Source organism: Amphibalanus amphitrite, unplaced genomic scaffold (assembly GCF_019059575.1).
Source record: "Amphibalanus amphitrite isolate SeventyFive unplaced genomic scaffold, NRLGWU_Aamphi_draft 001548F_arrow, whole genome shotgun sequence".
NCBI classification, from domain to species: Eukaryota; Metazoa; Arthropoda; class Thecostraca; order Balanomorpha; family Balanidae; genus Amphibalanus; species Amphibalanus amphitrite.
Window position 1 is genome coordinate 34,212 of NW_024883041.1, and position 20,457 is coordinate 54,668.

The 20,457-nt window shown below is 51.0% G+C and overlaps 1 long non-coding RNA gene across 1 annotated transcript; it reads right to left on the minus strand.

Annotated features, from left to right (window-relative positions):
- Positions 1 to 14,519: 14,519 nt before the first annotated feature.
- LOC122373764 lies at positions 14,520 to 16,443 on the minus strand. Its single transcript, XR_006255103.1, has 5 exons — positions 16,386 to 16,443; positions 16,054 to 16,178; positions 15,877 to 15,903; positions 15,438 to 15,508; positions 14,520 to 14,588 (listed from the first exon to the last, which is right to left on the minus strand). It is a non-coding gene; the product is annotated as an uncharacterized LOC122373764 (long non-coding RNA).
- Positions 16,444 to 20,457: the final 4,014 nt, after the last annotated feature.

Sequence of the window (20,457 nt, forward strand, 5' to 3'; positions counted from 1 at the left end):
GAGAACGGATCCACCGCCACCATGAAGTACTGACCCGCGTGCTGGAAGAGGTCTGTACATAGGTGCTGGAACGGACGTGAAGGAGGACTCCTCCTGAGGTAGGGTTCCTTGGGGAGTGACGGCAGCTCCGCTTGACATGCCGCACATCTTCTCGTGATATTTTCTATATCATTATCTAGGCCGGGCCAGTACACGGCCTGGCGCGCTCGACTTTTCGTTTTTTCTTTCCCCATGTGTGATGCGTGTAACTCAGTGAGAACTGCTGCTCGCATCGGTCTTGGTATGACTAGCCGACATCCACACAGAACAACACCGTCTTCCACTGTCAGCCGATCGTGCGCTGCCCAGTACGGTCGGATGACTTCCGGGAGGTCCGTCTTACTCGCCGGAAAGCCAGTGAGGACCGTCTGGATCAGCTGCCTGGCCTCTTCATCGTGGTCGGCCGCGCGCCGCACGTCATCCAGACGAATGTCTGACTGTGCTTCTTCCAGAGCGCTGCATACCACTGCGTTGATGCTGGCTACCGTGTCGTCTTCAGCCAGCTCGTCTTCAGCCGTCGGAGAGTCGACAGGTGATCTCGACAGGGCGTCAGCTGCCTGGTGCTCCTTCCCCTTCGTCCAGCTTGCCGTGAAGTTGTACATGCTGATACGCCCTCGAAGGCGTTGTAGCCTCGAATTTTCAATCTCGTCCATGTTCTTGGAGTTCAATATGCTGATCAATGGACGGTGGTCAACCAGGATGTCGAAGTGCTGCATTCCACTCAGAAAGAGTCGACACTTGCGGCTGACTGCCCACGCCACTGCCAAGAGCTCCAGCTCAATTGTGGCATATCGCGTTTCAGCATCCGTCAGTGACCGTGACCCAGCCTGGATCACGCGCCATTCTCCGTTCTGCTGCTTCTGTTGAAGGATGAAACCCAGTCCATGAAGTCTGCTGGCATCAGTAGATAGCAGCGTCGGCCTGGTGAGATCGAAGTATCCCAGGCTCCTTGTCGATGATAGCGCCAGTCGAGCTGCTTCGAACGCTGACTGGTGGCAGTTGTCCCAACAGAAGCTTCGCTTGGTGCTCAGTAGGTGGCGCAGTGGCTCCAGATGATGCGTCACTTCTTCCGAGAAGGGCGCGACTTGATTAACGAGTCCGAAGAAACTCCTCAGGTCCGTCACGTTCTGTGGCTCAGGGAAGGCGGCGATGGCTCGTAGCAGCTCTGGGTCCGGCCTGTAACCACCATGTGTCACCAAGAAGCCTGCGAAGCGCACCTCCGGTAGCATGTGCTGCGCTTTCTTCACGTTCAGCGTCACACCGCGCGCGCGACACCTCTCCAGGAAGAGCCGGACACGGTCCTCCAGCTCTTCTTTGGTAGCACCACAGATCAAAACGTCGTCGACGATGCGCTGAATGCCTGGGATGTCTCTGAAGCACTCGTCCATCCTCCGGTTGAAGAATTCGGAGATCGAGCTGATTCCGAATGGAGCCCTCGTCCACATGAAACGCCCGAAGGGCGTTATAAATGTGGTCAGTGGCTGGCTCTCTTCTTCCAGCGGACACTGGTGATACCCCTTGGAGGCGTCGAAGACGCTGAACCATCTCGCAGAGTCGACGATCGACGCCACACACTCTGCCGGGGTGTTAGACTGGTACAGTTCTCTGCGCACAGATTTGTTGAGCTTCGTGAAATCGACGCACATGCGGATGCCTCCGTCCTTTTTGGGAGCCACGACAATTGGTGCACAAAACTCTGTCGGTGTCGTCACTGGTATAATCATACCATCCTTCTCCAGTTTATCCAGTTCCTTCTTCAGGGGCTCCCTGAGAGCGAACGGAATGCGCCGAGGAGCATGAACAGCGTACGGTTGAGCGTCTTCCTTCAGAACAATCTTGTATTTCTCTCCTGGGATGATGTTGATCTTCTCGCTGAATACGTCGTTGTACTCGCGGAGCAATGCCGCCCACTGCTCCGTCGGTGCGCTGGCCGGCGCCGCCCGCTGCTCAGCTGGCCCTGGTGCTCCGGACCGCGCCGCCCGCTGCTCCGCTAGCCCTGGGGCGCCGGTCCGCGCTGCCCGCTGCTCCGCTGGCGCGCCGAGCGCCGCCGTCTGCCGCTCGGATAGCGGGCCGAGCGCCGCCGTCTGCCGCTCCACCGGCGAGCCGAGCGCCGCCGTCTGCCGCTCCACCGGCGGGCCGAGCGCCGCCGTCTGCCGCTCCACCGGCGGGCCGAGCGCCGCCGTCTGCCGCTCCACCGGCGGGCCGAACGCCGCCGTCTGCCGCTCGGATAGCGGGCCGAGCGCCGCCGTCTGCCGCTCGGCTGGCCGTGTGATTGTCCGCCGCGCCGATACCGCTGCCGTGATGTCCTGAGGAATGTTCCACTTCTGTTCGGGGTAGTCCTCTGGAATGATGCCGAGGCGCTGCGTCGTCTTCCACGACAGGATCAGACGCTTGACTCCAGGAATGATGTGGACCTGCTCGTTGACTTCGATGTCTCCCATCCTGATTGTGACCTCCACCTTGCCTATGGAGTCACAGGATCGGCCGTCGACCACCATCGGACGCACTGTTGAAGGTGTCATGCGACCACGGCCGAACGTCTCTGCAAACTCAGGGCCGGCCAGGCTGATGTCGGCTCCAGTGTCTGGAAGAGCTCGCAACTTCCCGCGCCTGGTACCGAACACGTCCACTGCAACCGTCGGCGCCGATCTATGCTGAACACCGTTCACCGTCACCATATTCAGCTGAGTACAGTCGTCTTCACAGGCGCTCTCACCGACGGATACCGCATTGGCCCTTCTCGGCCCCAGTCTCCTGTCGCACATACGGCCCCAATGGCCGTATTCACCGCAGCGAAAACACTCGCTGTCAATGGCGGGGCAGCTGTTCTCTCCCCGGCATCGCCCGCGGCCGCAGCGGCGACAGGCCTCGCCCGGGCGATCACGTGACTGCCGGTCGGCAGCGGGCCGGGCCGCACGGGGAGGGGCGGGCTGCGCCCGACGCCGGTCCACCGGCCCAGTCCAAACGCGGTCAGTGACGTCACGGTCCGGCCGCCGACCTCGACCGACCGTGCCCGCGGGCGGCACCACCGACCGGCCACGCCGCGCAGCCGCCACGCCCGGGCCAACGCTGCCGTCCGCGATCTGAAGGGCGTCGCGCGCCGCACACTCCTCTGACCGACAAATGTTTATCGCCTCGTCCAGAGTCAGACTTTGGATGGCACACAAACGCCTGATGACATCCGCATCACGGATACCCACTACAATTCGATCGCGAATAAGGCTGTCTCTGCACCGATCACAATATCCACAGTCCCTGCTCAAGTCTCTGAGACACGTCACATAGTCGTCGAATGTCTCGCCGTCCTGTTGGATTCTCAGGTTGAATGCTCGCCTTTGCATCACCTGGCTGACTTGTCCTATAGCGTGTCGCTCCAGATTCTCGATGATTTTGCTGACGTTCTCGCCGTCTGACCTTGACAGCCCCATATTCTCGACGATATGGACGGTGTCGTCCGAGAGGCAGGATCGCAGCATCGCCAACTGCACCGCCTTGGGCTGTGCGGTCAGGCCAGAAAGTGTGACGAAGTCGGTCCATCGCGTTTTCCACGTCTTGAAGGCGGCTCCTCTGTCCACAGAGAGGTCGAGTTTATCAGGTTGTGTCAATCGACTTAACCACTGCGCTGGTAAGGCAACCACAGCACCGTGCTCACTCTCATCGTCACTAGCGGCCGGGCCCCCGCCGGGGTTCTCGTCGGGCTGCGCCATGTGTGAGTTCGCTCCGTCTCTCGTACTCGTCCGCGCTCCGTCTGCACAAACGCACTCGCTCGTGTCTAGCCGCGTACTGTTTATTGGCGCAGTGACCGGTCAGATGCTCGCTACCGGCCTGCCACCTAGCGGACACACGCAGAGCTATTAGTTAACACTCTCACAGTGTCCAAGCATCCCCACCGCCCGGCGCGGATAATTTTTTTGCACGTGCAGAGCGCACCTTCGGGGTCCACCAGGAGATGGATATGCTCAATAACTATGCGGGAATGCATTCCGGGTGGCCTGTGTAAGTTTGGCACTTTGAGCTTGCTAGCGCTACCCGCTCTGCCCGTATATGTGACACAGAGTGCAACATCAAAAGGTTTGCACGTGCACAGCACGTGCACCGTGTACCCCAGCACATCTATTTGCACAGCGCCTTAAAGCGCTCGTCCAGTCGTGTCAGTGTGCCAAATTTGGTGTGCCTAGGTCAAGGTTTTCCGGAATCGGAGGATGCCTCCTCAAAACATGTTTTTCGTCCCTGGCGCGTGAATTCCGCACCCCCTGCTGCCGAGCATACAATAGGTTAATGGTCAAACACCGGGACATGTGACCTGCGAATTTGGCACCTGTGTTGCCCACCGTTTAATTTGGAGCGTCGCTTAAAGGTTTTTGCCCTTCCTGACTTTGTCGGCACGTGGCACGCGCCACGTTACACCGAATGACCTGTGACATGCATCATCACCTGCCTCAAAGCATTACCCGTCGAACGGTACCACCAGCATCTCGATCCGATCATCCGTTTAGACGCAATTCCAATTGTATTGGCTCGATGACCTTTCAGAGCACGGGTTTTTGGCAACGTAAAATGGCGCCTTGTCGGCTTCACTATCTTCCATAGGAGGTCCATTGGGATCGTCAGTCCAGTTTATTTATACGTCCGTGGCTGAGACCGCCACTGGGGCGCGGGTTAAAGGAAGGGTGCCACCTTCCGAAATTTTTGTTCTATGAATCTATTTTACTTATTTGAATTTTTAGACGTGGTTAGCGCGTCCACAATATACAAAAAACCGAAACATTGCATTTAATACATTGGCCAAAAAAAAAGATCGTTGTTTATATCACCATTACAACTCAAGGTCGTTTGATGTGGCAGCTAGGACGGCTGGCATATCCTGTTGTCATGGCAACATATCATTCTGCCATTTGCATTGATGGCGCAACTGAGACAAAAAGATGAACAAATAAAAAGGAAGAAGATAACATGATTTGAACTAAGTTGTAGTGAGTAAGTTGAACTAAGTAAGATACGTCAAAAGAACATCAAATAAGTCGAGTAAAGGTTTTTCCTTTACAATGCTTAAGAGATCTATGGAACCCTTCACCCTTCATGCAACTTACTAGAAAAACTTCCCAATTAAAATTTTAAAACTTAAGTGTATACCATAAAGAAAAAATGTACCCTTTCAAAATGATAAAACATGCTTCAAAAGTATAACTTTTATACATACCTTTGCTGATTTCATGTTTTATAAAATACCCTTAACACGACGAGGAAATAGTGCTGAAGATTTTTGCCTGCCCGAATGCTGGCAGCAAAACTCGCAAATGATAACTTCACGTGCGGATTCAATCCTGACCGTCTCGAGCATAGGTAAGTGAAGCCGGTTTTTAGGTTCATGTGAGGCTAATCTTGTAAAAACTGCGTTGTGTCCAAAAGGTGGCACCCTTCCTTTAACCCTCGCCCGCACATGCCATTTTTCCATCATAGAACGCACATGGGGGGGGGGGGGGGGGTTGCCACCCCTCCGCGCCATTTCGTTCCTGTTGGAGATAGAGCTTAGCGGTAAAGACCAAACAGATTCTTTGGGAAGAGACGAATACATTGATACCCAGTTTTACCTTCTCAGGTCAGTCATTGACCTTCCAGGTCAGGTCAAGCTAAAAAATGTTGCTGTTTTGGGTCACCGTTGGATATCAAGTGCACTGCTTATCATATACCGATGACGATGCCGTTTTCTGGTGCCAAGCCAGCTAGAACCTCTTTGTTACACTACCCGATCAGGTTTTTGCTGCTGAGGTCATTTCAGGTCAAGTTAGGTCAAGGTCAATTATATGTGTTTGTATGTCTGTGTGTGTCTGTGTGTGTACTGATGTGTGCGCCGATTGTTGATGTGTCCATATTACATGAAATCATGATCTGAGAAGCTTTTACCAAAAATGCAGTCAAAAAAAAAATTCACAAAAAGTAAATTCCACTTGCCTAAAACGCAATTATCTTAGATGACCTAGGTTGACCTTGCAGTGGCGGATCTAGGATTTGAGTTTAGGGGGGGCAAACATTGCGCCGCCAGGCAAGTCGGCGAGAATTTCAAACGTCCAGTCTTAGGAACAAAAAAAACGAGCTACCCCTATTTTTCTCCTCGGATTTCGGGAATTATCTTTTTTTACATTTTTGTCAGTCCGGCCAAGCCAGGGCAGCGCAAAAAAAATTGCAGCCACCCTGACTCCGGGAGATAGTTAGAGAATAGCTCACCGGCGCTATGGACGGTCCGTCCTCTACCTCCCGCATCACCTCGGCAAGACCTCGTCCGAAAGGTCCGCCCGCGCCGGTTCTCAAGGGCTTCTGTATCCGGAGACCGATAAGGGTCGCAGCAGCAGGTTCATGTGTAAATGCCCACGACCAAAGGCCACATCAGCGTACCTGCGATACTATACGCAGTCAGGGTTGCCACGTAGTTAAACGTATTAACAGTTGTTTCCGGTAATAGAAAATGAGATCAGTCGATTAAGAATCCCAACAAGAAATAGACGAAGAACAGCGCATTTGTTTTCGGTCCTGCATTTATTGATGCAATTACAATGAACATTCATTAACTTTGGGACTAAACTTCACGAGCTAGCAAAATTATACAATAAGTGTTACTTTCGAGAGGAGATAAACGATGCTTCTACAGACTACATAGGACCACAGCGCAACAGCCAACGGAATCACACTGAACAGCGTCAAGTTCCCACAACATACTGAGCTTCTCCAACACCTCGCAAATCAAAAGCTCTGACTGAGCCGTTCTGTGTTTGTCCCCGTTAGACATAGGCGGTCCCAGGGGGGGGGGGGGGGGGCACGGGGGCCATGGCCCCCCTTTGGTGCTGAAAGGTGGGGCCATACTATCTTTTGGCCCCACCTTTCAGATCGAACAAAAGTCCTAGAAAGCTTTTTGTTTGTTTCATTTTCTTTCTTGCGCCATCAAAGGACGTAAATTTTACTCATGAGTGGGCTCAGCTTCGCATTCTGTCAATTTGGCGGTCAGCGTCGCTGGCACCGGTTCACGATTAACCCGCGCCCCGTAGGGCTACCGGCGGACCCTACCACCCGTAGGGGGGGGCCGTTTCGGCCCCCCCTAAGATCTCGGAAAGTTACCGGCCGATTTTCAAAATTCATACGGCGTTCGATAGCCCCACCCGGGAACTACCTTGTGACCAAATTTCATTGACCTAAGTCAAACCGATGACGTCACAGGTCAGGTCAAAGGTCAGATTTTCACCGTTCACAGGCATTTCAAGAAATGTGTTGTGAAATCGAGTAAATTGGTAATTTATTGAAAACCATCGATGGTAAATTGTTCGTCAAACACATACTTTGCTATCTGAGGTCACTGATACCAGGTCAGGTCACAGCGAGGTCAGGTCACCGGGGGTCACATTATGAAAGTGTCGTGTGATACATGTTTTATGGTCCATTTTACATGAAAATGCGATTATGTGGGTTAGGTAGCCTTTGGGGCCAGCCTAGATCACGTTTTGGTGAAGGTCAGGTCAAGGTCAGGTCAAATTAGGTCAAATTTCAAAGTTGATATGTTTGCATAAAATGGGTATCGATTCGATGCAGCTTGTCACGGGGAGTCCAATGGTGGTCTTTGTTTTGCTCTTCGAGGTCTAGAATTGCCAAAAATTGAGTTTGAAAATTTGACGTCATCATTTTTGAACAGTTTTTTCGCTATAAATTGGCCAAAAAACGAGGTATCGATCTGAAATTTGGTATGTAGATAGAAGACGGTAGGTACTATCACATATATTCCGGGTTTTTCGAAAATCAAAAAAACTTTTTGGATTTTTCGGCTTATATATAAAAAAAAATGCATTTTTAATTTTTGGGGGTCAAAACTCAAAAATTTCAAAAATCCGAGATTGCAGTTTTGTAGCCCTGTCAATTCTACATCTTTTGTGTCTTGATCATTTTTCTGTATCTTCAAAGCTGTAGGGCTGACAGGTCTTCTCGCGAAGGTCTTTTTTCGGTCGAAAATGACAGAACATGACGTCATTCTGACGTCATTTGTGGCCAACCTATCATAGCCTCTGGAAAAATTTTTGGTCACAATGTGTAAAATCGATGCCCAGAGGGGTCCTGAAAGTTTGGTGGCGATATCTCCAGCCATTTAGGAGATATCGACCAAAAAGGACAGGGGGGCCGTTTCGGCCCCCCCCCCCACGGCCCCCCCTACGGGGCGCGGGTTAAGGTCGGATCTTATATGGAATATCAGCGTGGGTTTACTTGAGGCTCTCGTAGGCCCAGCTATGGCTGGCATGAGACCCTCTTCGGCAGTGGCGGGTGGGCCATGCCAAATGAGCGTGGCTCTACGACACTAAAGTAAGATCTCATGGGTTGGTGCTGTGCACCTCAGAAGCCCGGTGGTGACGCCGTATGCCGGCTTGGTTTCTTAAGGATTAGCGTGGGACCTCCGGGGCCTGCATAAAGTTTGCATGAGCTAGTATGCAATCTCAGAGGCCTGTGTGTAATGTGTACACAGTGGCGGTCACGTGGGGGGGGGGGGGGCATCAGGGCCATGCCCCCCCAAAGGCCAATAAAGGGGGCCATTATATCATTTCCCCCCCCCCCTCAAACAACCGATGGGCCTCCATATGTGTATGGGGCCCTGGCCCTTATTCGATCGTCACAAGGCTCAAAAAACCCACTCCAAGCTATTAATATAGCTCCCACGCCGGTCTTTGAGCGTCCTACACTGACCTCTGAGGGAACTTCAGTGGCGGTCAAGCGCCCACGTTGGCCGCTAAGAGCCCACATCGACCTCTTAAGCCCCACATCTGGCCTATGAGGGCCCCTAACCGGCCTCAGGGGCCCCAACCGGCGTCTGAGCGTCTCCCACCGGTCTCTGGTGGCCTTATTTCTGTCTCTGGTGTCCTAAGACGAACCTTTAGGTGCCAATGAGGGCCCCGCACTGGCTGCTAAAGACCCGATGCCGGCCTCTAAGGGCCTGCATTGGCCTCTGAGGAGGGCCCATCTTGGCCTTTGAGGGCCCTCTGCTGGCCTCTGGGGTCCAACGACGGCTCATGCCGGTCTTTTAGAGCCCCACGCTGACATCTGAGGGCCCCATGTTGGCCTGTAATGAGTAAGGACCCACATTAGCCTCTGAGAGCCCAATTCGGTCTCTGATGGTCTCAAACTACTGGCCTTTGCAGTTTGCAGGCACTGTACTGGTCTCTGATGGCCCTTATCTGGCCTCTAAGTGAAAACATAAATGGGTGGGCTTCTGAAGATCAGAGGGCTTACGCAGACTCCTGTACAGCCTTACGTTGGTCCTGATCGAGATCACTTTACGTCCTGATGGTCCCGCGTAGATTCCCTCATATTTCGACATCGGGACCCCATGAGCCGTTGTGGGTCTTGGGGCTGGCAGAGACTGATGAAATCCTCAGGGCTCAGGGCCAGTCTTTTCAGCATGAGAACTAGGTAGGTTGAGTGAGCTCCAATAGAGCCGTTACGAAGCCCGCAGGAGTAACGCGCGGCCCTCAGATGCCAATTTTGAAAGCCAGGAACCTTTGGTCTCCAGAGGTCGGTGTACCTACTCTCTCCCGCCGCCACACAACTATATGGGTAAATGTCATAGTCTGAAAATGCTCTCTGGGTTTGACATGCTTGTTCAAAGCAAGAGGTAGGTATCTGTACTTTTCCGAATTGTTTTATAGTGGTAAGGTCATAAATCCGCGTGCCCGACCTTCCAGTATATGCTACACCGATCCGTCGCCATGGTGCAGTGGCCCGACCGGTGGAAACACCGTGGGACGGGAAATGGAACTGGTGATTTTGCCTTAAATTGTGCTTAAAGATTCGACGCAAGAATGACATGGATGAAGCATAATTAGTGCCAACTGCACGGCGCCTCGTGGACGTAAAAATTAGCCGATCACCCCCCCCCCCCTCCGGTGACGGATAAATGTTATGTCCCGCGAGTGTGAGTTTGGCTCCCCCCCTTTTTCTAGCGGCTGCGACCGCCAGTGCCGTTAGATAACGGTATTGCTCATGAAAAAGCCGCGATTGTAGTAGCAGTAAAAAGCAGTAGTAGCACTGCTGATGGATGATGGAATGACATTCATGGGGTGGAGGACTTTTTATCAGCTCACAACTTAATATCACGAATATGACAACCTTCTAGTCCTCCATTTATTTCACATTTTCTTTTCAAACACCATATTTTTAGTATTCAAGTTGTAGTTTTTTTAGGGGGGGCAAAAAGATATGTTTGCCCAGAGGTTTTCCGTTTAGGGGGGGCAATTGCCCATTTTGCCCCAACGTAGATCCGCCACTGTGACCTTGACCCTGACCTTGACACCTGTACATCGTCGAACAACATGTTCCATGATAGGTGGGAGGTACGATTGGCAAAAAAGGCCGAAATCAAGGTGTCAAAAGATCACAAGGCCCATAGCCAACGCAAGATGTTGAGAATTGGCAATTTGGGTCATGACATGACGTGAAAAACAAGGTCATATCTCCGAAACCAAAAACCACAGAAACTTGAAATTTTCAGTGGACATCAAGAAAGGATAGAGGAGCAGGTATACTAAAAAGCAGCTTCCTAGCTCTAAAAATGTTGAGTGCAGAGCAGAAAGACTACCTGGGGGGTGGCAACCCCCCCCCCCATGTGCGGGCGAGGGCTAGGGTAAAAATTTCACAAATTGTCCGAAATTGATGTACAAAAAGCTACTCCAAGCGGCGCGGCGCTACGCACCGCGGTTTTTTATTCACACGCAAAAAACGCGACAGGATGGTAACATATGCCCCCCCCCCTCACTGGGGCGAAGGTTAAACCGCGCACCGACGGGGGTCTGCGCCAACTTCGTACCGACGGGGGGGGGGCGGATGACCGCCCCCCTGAGATCTCGAGAACGAAGCAAGATAGCGACAAGCGGTAAACGGCATCGGATACGCACGGCCAAGATCTACAATTTTTACTAAGGTCATTTTCAGGTCAGGTCAAAGATGACGTCACAGGGGTCGAAAAAGTCAAAATGGCGGTGCTAGATATGAAGTTTTTCTCGAATAACTTTCGAATTAGTCAAGATAGGAACAAACTAAGGACATCATCGTGATCCTCTCGTCAATCCGCATCGAATGATATATATGTTGACCTCGAAAGGTCAAGGTCAAAGATTGACCTCAGGTCACGTGACCTCGAGGTCATCATTTATATCAATCGATGCGTCTTGATGAGCTGAACACAATGAGACCATCCGCGCGGCTGTATCTTGTTCCTGTACGGAGTTATTGGCAAAAAAACTTTGGTGACCTTTGATGACGTTACATGACCTTACAGCTGCCCAACAGCAAAACTGACCTCAAGGTAGTGAAGGTTGATTGTATATGAAGTCATGTATGGTATATGGGGCCATTCCGACCCGTTTTAGTAGTAAAAGCAGGGAGTTGATTTTTCCCCCATTGACTTATAATGGGAAGGTCGAGAAATTGACCTGACCTTAGGTCACAGATATCAAAATTCCGAGATAAAAAAATTGTAGCTACTAATAACCTAATAACATCCTGCGACTTTCAAAGGCCTCCGACATCTAGTGTAGCTCTGGAATGGTGACAAAGTTGCAATAAAGTGACTTGAGGTTGGGTCATTCAAAGTGACCTGGTAACCTGACCTTAAAAGTTACGAGGTTCAAACTTGCACACCATGTGTAAAATTGATGAGAGAATAGTCGTACCAAATTTCGCGGCGCTACGCACCGCGGTTTTCCCGCTATTCGCAAAAAACCTCAGGGGGGGGGCGGATATCCGCCCCCCCGTCGGTGCGCGTGTTAACTACGACCTTGGAGGACCCGATACTGGCCTAAGAACCTACGTCTGAGCGCCTATGAAGGTCCCTGAATTCCCAAGCCCATGCCAGTCACTGCTCGGGGTTACATGAGCAGAGTTAATGCGCATTACAAACGGACTACAATGGTGAGCGAATAGGAAAATCCGTTCCTGATACGCATTTACTTGCTCATGTAACCCCGGTAACTGAGAGCCTAATGCGCCGTCTGATGGCTAACATCGCCCTTGGAGCGAGCAACAGCGACCTCCATTCCTCAAGAACGTTGATTTGAGAAGCCGCTATGTCGGACGTCGGTGTCAGTGGGCTCAGCGTCTCGGTTTTCGATTCCTTGTGGAAATTGAGCCTTGGTTTTTCGGTTTAAACCAAAATTCATCCGAAAAATGGTTAGGTTTTCTTTGAACTCTAGAAAAAACGCCAATTTTTCATCGAATTCGGGAGCTGCAGGGAGGGGGGGATGAACTCCACCAACTCTCCACCAAATTTGCTTGATTTAATCCGAGTTTGTGCCAATAAACATGGTGATGATGATGATGATGATGAATTCGCCCAAAATGCCTACCCTGGATCCGCCAGCGAGGTTTTGTTTTTGGGTCGGACCCCACCCCCCCCCATCCCAAAACCGTGGCGGAGCCCCTGTTTGGCTATAACCTATATGTTTTAACTAAAAACAGCTTATATAATATATAATTTGATAATATACTATTTGGTTGTATTTCATTGAAAGTATCCACGGCCGGCTGACGGCTGGCTGCCCACAGTTTGCCACGGCTGTGGGCGGCTGTGGCTGTGGAGCCACGCCTGTGGGGCGGCTAGGCTGTCGAAAATTGCAGCCGTGCAGAACTCTACTGCTGGACACCGCTCGGCTCGGCGGGGGGGGGGGGGGGCGGCTCGCTGGTGGACCGGCGTCCAGCACCGGGCCCAGCCGAGCCCAGCTGCCGCCGGCTGGCCAGCCACGGGTCGAGAGCACCGCGCGGCCATACCGTCGAGGGGGAGGGGACACCGGGCGACGGTGAGGTACCGCCGTGTACGGGGATGAGACGAGACATGAGCCGCACCCACCGACCTCTACAGTGACCTGACCCGGACCCACCGGCCTCTACAGTGACCTGACCTATATACCCACCGACCTCTACAGTGACCTGACCCGGACCCACCGACGCCCACTCCAAACTGCGCCGTTCGGCCGAGCAGATAGCTGTTCCGCCCCGTCCCCTCCCCGGACCGTCGCCGGGTCCACCGCACCATCCTGCCTGCGGCTCTGGGACTCGGTGGTACTAGTCCGGCTATCTGCCGTCCTTCCTGTCAGCTGCAGCTGCAGCGGCGCGGTCACCGTCCCTGTGTGGTGCTCGGCGGTGACTGAGTCATGACTCTGTATAACTCAGTAGAATCGTCGTGAGTCAATGTCGGTACGGGCCGGACCTGTAACAGACAACAAACACAACGGAGTCACAACAAACACACAACAAACACCATAGATGATATATGTGACACACACACTACACAGCACACGGAGTCGCCATAAACAGCAAACAACATCTGCGTGACAAACAACACAGACTGGTTTATCGTCAATATATATTGCACCACGGTCCACTGTGCACTGTCCATTACTTATCACTGTACCGGTCATCTGACAATGTGTGTAGTAAACACCACCAGAAGAGGGGGACCCACCTGTGAGGTCTGGGCAGAGCAACAGGAGCAGCGGACAGAGGAGGGGAGCACAGAGCCGCAGACAGAGCACGTCAGCGACACTAGCGCCGCCTACCGGTCTGGTCGGGAACCTGTGGTTGTCGAGTACACCGCATGGAGAGGAGAATAGGACGAGAGGTTAGTGATCTCCTGAATACCACCCCCACTGGCGGATACAGTCGCCACCACGACCAAGATGATGCTGTCGGAGAACCCGTGCGTCCTCTGGACACTGCAGCAGAGCCGACACCTGACCACGTCGTCATTAGAAGCGGAAACAGCGGTACAGGTGGCGTCACATGTCAGGTTCCTGCAACACACTCAAATCTGGTGAATACTACAGTGCAATACTTACGTGTGGCTCTGTGTGGCTATTAGCATGACCCGCAATCCGCCACGTGGAGGCTGCCACATCGGACTGCGTCTCTGTTATCGCCCGAGACCCCTCAGGTAGTGCAGAGCCCACCATTTCCTGAGGGAAGACAGGGCAGCCATCCGGCCCCGAGCATCCCATCTCGGTGTGTGCTGCTCGTAGACAGACTGCCACCGGGTGACAGACGGCTATACCCAACACACGGCCGACGGCAGCCGGTTGTCCAGTACTCGACTGGCTCCGGACGGCCGTACCAGGTGACCGTGGGGGCTGAAAGGATACCCAGGAGTCAGCTGACACGGCTGTATAACGACTGAGCGGCTGTCCCCGGGCTCTGGTCACCGTCATGGCGACAGCTGGCCGCGCGGGGAACTGGCGACGCTCCCAGCTGAAGGAAAACGCGTCATCACGGGACTGGTAATGCAATAATTATGGGTCTGGGGTCATTTGTGAATGCTGCTAAATACACATCGCCTCGTATCAAGTATATTCACAAACGTTGGGACATAAATAGGTAAGCATCATGCAAAAATCGCCCACCAAACTAACCTGCCTCTGGGAGGCCTCTGATCCTGTGACGGGCGAGTGTGCGGCAGCTGAAATGACGGACTGCCGGATTGGCTCCGGCGGTCGACGGCTCAGCTGCGCCAGAGCCGCACACCCGCCTCCGTCAACCTGCCGGTGCAGTAAATGGACAAGTTATTCTTCCAGCAGATTTATGCATGACGTCATCTTTATATTTCCCGTTTTACTTTTATTAGCATCATGCACTACTGTATTACTAATACTACCAGTATAACGCCTTTTGGGGGCGACTAACGGAGCGAGCGAGAGGGTGAGCCTTGCACGTGCGAAATTTCGACGGGGTACCTCCAGGCTCCAACTGACTTGCGCACGGCACCCTACTAACCGGTCTCTAGCGTTGTGCCAAATTTGAGCACAATCGGCCCAGCCGTTCTCGAGATCTAAAAGCGGCACCCTGCACGTGCGCACGTGGAAAATGGGTCCCATCTGACTTTTGCGCGGCACCCTAATAACTGGTCCCTAACCGTGTACCAAATTTGAGCGCCATCGGTCCAGCCGTTCTCGAGATCTGGAAACGACACCTGCACGTGCGCACGTGCAGCAGCATCCCAACTCTGGCACATGGATATGGATTGCCTAGCGAGTGCCTACCTACATGCCAACTTTCAGCGCAATCGGCGCTGAAAGTTGGCGATTGCGCCGATTGTTAGATACGATTGCGCCGATACTACGCTCGCTTCGCTCGCCCCGTAACTAGTTACTGTATTGCTAACTACTGTATTATCGAGATATAGTAGTCTAGGGTGGCATGTAACAAAAAAGAACTTAATAAAAATACACTTTCTAAAAATACGCAATACATAATGCAAAGGACTACACAAAAATACCAAAATACATATCTAAAATAAAAATATACGGGACACGGGAATAGGGACGCACGGGACATTGATCCAGGAAAATATGTTCATATCAATAAGCAGATTCCGCGGGTGTACTCACGCCCGCTGGTGGTGGGCTTGGTCCTGAGGCCGGCGGTGCTGGTGGTGGTGCTGCCAATGCTGGGACGGCAGCTGAAAGACCAGAGATGAATATCCAGCACCTAGCTATTGACAGTTGATTGTCAGTTACAATTTAATGCCGAGCCAAAAATCGCATATCCATGTAATTCGTTATCTGTCACACAATCTAGAAAGTGTTGAGTAATGTACAAAGTACAGGACGTCTACGAGATATCCTATCCTCGAGATCCTATCTTTGAATCAATATTGGAAATGCAGAAGAGTAAAGCTTATGCCAAACGCTCACTAGGTACTTGTTTAATTTTGAACGAAGATCGTCAAACTGCGCCACAAACGACTGAACAGAGCGACACATTGGCCTCTGACCACCAGAGCGGTGTGTTGTATTTCACCGTCTCAGCTGCGCCGCCGCCACTCACCCGTCTCAGCCGGTCGGAAACGGGAAGCTGAAATTGAGGGCCGCCATCAAAAATAAATAGAGACAATACAAAGGGCTAACCGGTAAATGATGAAAAACACATTCACCTCCCATGAAGTGCAACTACAAAGGTTGAATCACAAATATGCATCACACAAGAAGCGTCCCACAGACTAACCTGTCTCGGGAGGCCTCTGATCCTGTGACGGGCGAGTGTGCGGCAGCTGAAATGCCGGACTGCCGGATTGGCTCCGGCGGTCGACGGCTCAGCTGCGCCAGAGCCGCACACCCGCCTCCGTCAACCTGCCGGTGCAGTAAATGGACAGATGGTTACTCCAGCTGATGTATTTACGATATGATCGGCATGTTCCTAGTTGTATTTATTTATTTTTAACATAAGAGGACTAAATAAAAAAGGCACACGGGGACGGGACATGGGGAACGGAACACAGGTCATTGACCCAGGGAAATATGCTCACATCAATTAGCTGATTCCGCTGGTGTACTCACGCCCGCTGGTGGTGGACTTGGTCCTGAGGCCGGCGGTGCTGGTGCTGGTGCTGCCAATGCTGGCAGGGATCTGCAATATAATTGTTAAATATTGGCCGTTTTCACGACGGAACTTTCGCGGTGGAACCTATTTGAAACCTGGAAAGTACCTACCCTTTGAGGCCTAAACTACAGCTGAAGTATTTTATCTTCAAAATATTTTTAGAAGTTGTAGGCCGGGCAGTTTTTGCCCTCAATCACTTACTTTTTACAAACAAAGCAATTTTCGGTTCTAGTATCTCGTCTTTCTACTATGAGGGAGCAAATCAGCGTTGGTACCCGCCAGCCGGCTTCTGGTTCATCGGCCCGACGCTGCGCCCCCGCCGCCGCCCTAGCAATGACATTGACCTCCGCTGTCTGCTGCGGTCCAAAGCCAATCCATCGTGGAATTTGAAGAGCTCGGTCACCCGCAGCTGGCAGCTCAGTATATTGTTTAAACATTGTACTAGCACTATATACATTTAATAATTTTATAAACGTGCTTACGCTTTAGGTTTACGTGAGTTGTAAACCCTTAAATAAAATAAATTAATGTAATATTTAACCCTCGCCCGCACATGCCATTTTCCCATCCTAGAACGCACATGGGGGGGGGGGGGTGGTTGCCACCCCCCCCGCGCCATTTCGTTCCTGTTGGAGATAGAGCTTAGCGGTAAAGACCAAAAACATTCTTTGGGAAGAGACGAATCTAATGATACCCAGTTTTACCTTCTCAGGTCAGTCATTGACCTTCCAGGTCAGGTCAAACTAAAAAATGTTGCTGTTTTGGGTCACCGTTTGATATCAAGTGCGCTGCTTATCATATACCGATGACGATGCCGTTTTCTGGTGCCAAGCCAGCTAGAACCTCTTTGTCACACTACCCGACCAGGTTTTTGCTGCTGAGGTCATTTCAGGTCAAGTTAGGTCAAGGTCAGTTATATGTGTTTGTATGTCTGTGTGTGTCTGTGTGTATACTGATGTGTGCACCGATTGTTTATGTGTCCATATTACATGAAATCATGATCTGAGAAGCTTTTACCAAAATGCAGTCAAAAAACTTCACAAAAAGTAAATTCCGCTTGCCTAAAACGCAATTATCTTAGATGACCTAGGTTGACCTTGACCTTGACCTTGACATCTGTACATCGTCGAACAACATGTTCCATGATAGGTGGGAGGTAAGACTGGTAAAAAAGGCCGAAATCAAGGTGTCAAAAGCTCACAAGGCCCATAGCCAACGCAAGATGTCGAGAATTGGCCATTTGGGTCATGACATGACCTGAAAAACAAGGTCATATCTCCGAAACCAAAAGTTACAGAAACTTGAAATTTTCAGTGGACATCAAGAAAGGATAGAGGAGCAGCTATACGAAAAATCAGCCTTCTAGCTCTAAAAATGTTGAGTGCAGAGCAGAAAGACTACCTGGGGGGGTGGCAACCCCCCCCCCCATGTGCGGGCGAGGGTTTAATAGAAAAGCAGCTAAGTAACGGGACACTCATTCGAAAGGTTGAAAACCTACTATAAATAATTACTAAAATTTCTGAGGTATCAAAGGACCAAACAGGTCTATAAGGTACCCGATATTCCGTCATGAAGACGGCTATTTAGCACTTGCACCATTTGTATACATGGCAACATGCAACATTGTTTTTCCTGACATGATCACTGGTCATGCACATAGGTATCGTTTACGACTACGAGACTCATGGCAATATGTCTAAGATGAAGGTAGCAATAAACTTATACCAACCACACAAACCATGGTGTGTCAAAAGTGGAAATAGCCGCCCGGCTTTAGTTCGCCAGCCTTGTCAATAGATGGCAGTACCACAATATGGGCAGCGGATCGTGCAATTGACGTCAAATTTTCGTCATCTGCTAAGAATTGAATGGCGGATCTTTTCATGCAACAATCAAGTAAATCGGTCCACAACTTTTCTAGCAACAGAGCTATGAAGTCAAACACCGTGCCAGAGCGGCGGCGCGGCGGCCGGCGGCAGCCGTTACGCGCCGCCTGGGAGACTGGCGGCGCGACACGGTTCCGACTTGGCACTGCACTAAAACCTGTGAACTGCTTGGAACAGTTATTATAGCAAAATTTTCATTCAAGTGAGGAATAACCAAGGGCAGGAAGTATGTATGCTTGTGTGCGTACTATGTAAGCCAAGAAACAGCCTTAGCAGATACTCGCTAATATTAGATCCAGCCAATTCCAAACGCATTCCAGGTGATGTGTTTCTGATGGGTCAACAATATTTATCGTTCGAGGGCGGATACAGTTTTAACCATACAAAAAATATTTTTGCACAGCTCTATTCCTTGAATAATTCTCTTCAACGCCTCATTCCTAGTTAAGCGAATTAGCCCACCCTGGTTGAATAAATAAGGCGATTTCGCCACAAGGTCGGGGAAAACCGACCGAAAACGGCCGCGCTCAACGTTAATTTGGGCGTGCAGACTCTTAAAAACTCGCATTGGGCGGGTAGGGTTTCCCAGGTATTGGCTCCAAAACACCGTATTCGGCTCCCGAATACGTCCAAGTGACCCGCCTCGTTCCTAGTTAAGCTCTAATTAGATCAAGTGACTCATAGGGAGCGAAAAAGCGACAAAAAGCATGAATTTCCCTATGGCGGCGGGCTGCCGGGTTGCCAGACGGCGCACCGGCTATTTCCACTTTTGACACACCATGAGCTGCTTGATAGTACGATCAAATCAATGCATTGATAACACATACACAATTTATGCCTGCCTGTCCGCTGCCCAGAAAATATCAAAACACTCACGGAGGCTGGTGGTGGTGATTCCGGAGCTGCTGGTGGCTGGTCTGAAAGAGAAGAAATTACCATTGACCGCAAATTGATGCAACTGTTAAAAATACAATGGATTCACCTCTGAACCAGAGTCTAATGGTCAGAAAAAATCATGACGGAATCAGTTATCAATATTTGAGTAAGGACAGTACAGCAGTTCTTCCATTGCATTGATCATGAAGCAGAAATTACTGACAAAATATCCTGTGCAGCAAAACAGAAAATCAGTTTTTCGTTTTCAGGTTCAAAGATCAGCCACTCACGGAGGCTGGTGGAGGACTTGATCCCGGAGCCGGTGGTGCTGGTGGTGGTGCTGGTGGAGGACTTGATCCCGGAGCCGGTGGTGCTGGTGAATGTGCTGGTGATGGTGATGGGCCTGAAATAATACACATGTTTTATGTATTAGGTACGCAGAGACCAATTAGCGTTACATATAATACAGATATAGTAAAACTGCTAAAAACACAACAGATATTAGGGGAAGTTGGGGCAATGCCGAAGTTGGGGCAAAGCCGAAATTCGAGATATTTCGAAAACCGTACGACATGGATGCCACCTGTCAGTGATGCTCTGAAGCTTAAGTGACTACCAATTATCGCATGTTTGTTACCAGTCGTCATTCGGAATACTTCGGCTGTGAGGGCGCCAAGAGAGTTTTCAAGGTACGTTTCCTTTGAACTACATGCGTCTTCGAAGCTGCATTTCCTACTCATTATGCTACCGTTTGTCTGGCCAATTCGGTCAAGTAATCTTCAGCATGTCTTTGCATAAGTGTGCTGCCTATTTGAAATCCATACGGCATGTTGAAAAGTTACGGGCCTGCAAATGAAAGTATGGCTGGCTGGGGTAATGCCGAAAGCGTGCAATTACGCGCGTTAACCCGCGCGGGGCTGGGGGGGGTAAATTTTACCCCCCCCCTCGCGAATTTTTGCAATATCTCAAAACCAGCGGCGCGCAGCGCCGCCAAACTTTCTGTACCTTTTCTTAGACTAATTTGACACGTTCCCTGAAAATTTGAGCGAAATCCACCGGAAATTTTTTGAGAAATTGACGTTTTAGTGACGTTATGTTCGCCATTTTCGCCTCAAAAACGTCAAAAGTTCAAACGCCGCTAACATCTTCATTTTTCAAGGAATCAAGACGTAACAAAAAAGGATATACGTAATTCTACTTTGTCTATCAAATGGCCATCTCGGTTTTTTGAAAATTTTGGATTTTGGCCCAATTTTTTCAAAAAACT